This window comes from Penaeus japonicus, unplaced genomic scaffold (genome assembly GCF_977035675.1).
Source record: "Penaeus japonicus unplaced genomic scaffold, GWHDUDI00000001_assembly GWHDUDI00000007, whole genome shotgun sequence".
Lineage (NCBI taxonomy): Eukaryota > Metazoa > Arthropoda > Malacostraca > Decapoda > Penaeidae > Penaeus > Penaeus japonicus.
The window spans coordinates 25,251,431-25,253,930 of NW_028234409.1; the positions used below are offsets into that span (position 1 = coordinate 25,251,431).

At 36.5% G+C, this 2,500-nt stretch overlaps 1 protein-coding gene across 5 annotated transcripts in view; it reads left to right on the forward strand.

Moving 5' to 3' along the window:
* Positions 1–1,701: 1,701 nt before the first annotated feature.
* LOC122265575 (regulator of microtubule dynamics protein 1) overlaps positions 1,702–2,500 on the forward strand; it is an 8,914-nt gene continuing 8,115 nt past the window's right edge. For 2 of the 5 annotated variants that reach the window (XM_086538605.1, XM_086538607.1), the window contains exon 1: positions 1,742–1,820. The gene's annotated coding sequence lies outside the window, so the exon portion shown is untranslated. Of the gene's footprint in view, positions 1,821–1,900; positions 2,140–2,500 lie in introns of those variants that run through there. The other 3 variants (XR_015191166.1, XM_086538606.1, XM_086538608.1) reach the window with 3 other exon arrangements.

Below are 2,500 nucleotides of genomic sequence, written 5' to 3' on the forward strand. Positions count from 1 at the left end.
TTCTTGAAGTTCATGTTGCACATAATTTATTTTTTGAGTTGTGTGTTTGTAAATCGTTTTATTGCACTTCATTAAGTAAGAATCGTTAATATACGGATAGGCAGATAGATAATGAATTCTTTTTAATATCTATCCCATGATTATGACGAGTATTGTAGACAATGACAAACACATGTTAAAACAGTTTTCCTTAATTAGATCATTGGCTTAAAAGATCATATTTTATTTCAAAATCAGCAGTCGGCATGGTTATGATGTATGATTATGAAATATTATGATTTCGTAATCCTATTCCTAATGGGCCTTGATTATTACTGAGGAAGGTTAAGCAACTGCCTACTTTATACTTATGGATCATAATTATCGCTATAATGATATGGATGGGTAGCATGGCCCAATGACCAATTAATTGGATTTTGGTAGTGAACTAGATCAGTGTACAGTTGAACTATTGGGACTCTTAGACAGTGCGATCCCTCTCAGAAAATACATCTGCTGAAAATTAATAGCTTTACAATATTTTGTGGTAGACTTATATATGTAAGGAATCTGGGGCCGGATACTCAAAACTCTGGCAGTTTAAGACGTCGCAGCGGGTTACGCTCTCGTAAGGTACGATGTCCCTACGAGGTCGCAAATCTCCCATACTCAGAGAAAAAATAAAATATCGTAACCGAAAGAAAACCTCGTAACCGTAGTTCGATGGGATACCCTCAGAAGGCGGGACCATTTCGAATTGACCAATCAACAGTCAGCCCTTTAGGCGTAACTACCAATTGGAGGCCACGGTTATTAGGGGGAGGAGCGAGCGAAAGAGAGAGAGGGAGTGGGAAAGAGAGCGAGAGTGAGATATAGATGATTATAAAAACAGATAGATGGATATTTGAATGAATAAATAGACAGAGAGATACAGATTTATATTTATGAGTGTATATATTTATGAATATATATATATATGCATGTATATATAAATGTATATGTATGTTTGTATATGATAAATACATACACACATACATACATATATATATATATATATATATATATATATATATATATATATATATATATATATATATATATATATATATGTATATATATGTATATATACACCTTTGTATATGGCAAGACACCTTCATTTCCCAAAGCTCTATGGTGTATTCAATATGTATTGTCGTAAACTCCATAGGGTAAACGACGAGCGCATTCTATAATTGCTTGTTATATTCTTTTTATCAAGTGGCTAGGGAATATGGAGGTATTTGTGATACACAGATACAATATAAATTGATATGACACCTTATACTGTGTCTGGGACAGTCAGTAATACATAATCTATACAAATCTCGTTTGCACAAGTCGGAACTAGCACGACTTATTTCCGGGTTCACACCGTTACGAGTGCTCGGGACCACCCTTAAGTTACGAGGTGCTGTGACGTCACGCGGGGACGGTTAAAAGTTTTGAGTATGACCCTCGGAGCTCGCAGTTCGAGTTAAGACATGCGCGGCCTGGCTGCGCGGGCTTACGACGTCGTTAGCTGTTTTGAGTATCCGGCCCCTGTGTCTTGAGTGTTGATAGAGCTTTGTGCTCCCTGAGTGCTTTCTTGTATCTTATAACTTTTATTCATTAACTTTATTTATACATTACTGTATATATGACACATTTATTAGAATAACATACCAAGGCTTACACGAACGCGACTCTAGTTTGTGACCTATGCACAGATGAAAATAATCGGATACCTTACTATGCGGTACACGAACGCAGCATTGTTTTGTTGACAGAGATCAGCTGTTCTTGAGGCAGACCGTCCGAGTAAGGTGAGATCGAAATCAATCCACTTTCTTGTTTAATATTTTTGTATTTATAACTTTGGGGTCTATTGTCGTAAAACAACGATGGTGCGAAGATATGTTAGAACCATCTAACAGAAAAGATACGGGGTATTTCACATGTAAATGAAGAAAATAATCGTAGACAGAGGAGAATGAACGGGCAACCCCTTCTTGAGTGGTGAGGTCAAAACTTCGCTTGCGATTGTTCTTTCACGATCATTATCTTGGCGTTAGCCGCAGTGCCCCGAGGATGGTTGGGTATATGGCACATTGCCAGCCGAGGGATCAGAGGTGAGATGGTAAGGTGAGCATTGGTACGTAATCGCGCCTTGTGTTATTCACGCTAATGGCACTTATACCCATTATGGTAATTTTATGTATAATTTATTGCGTTTTCGCTCATGCATTTAATTGTGCAGTATAGATTTGGCTGTCATACCTTGAGTGTAATTTTTTATGACAATGCATACATTTTGGGTATTTTTCTGCATTATTTTTTAAATGATGTACGTAAATTTGAGTGTGTTTAGAGCATTTGTGATGATGGTGATCATGGTCATCATCAATTGTTAGTAATGAATTATCATCAATCATTAATTATCAGTTATGATCAACCATAATCATCATCATCATGGTAAATCTTATTATTACTCATGTGAGTTCAC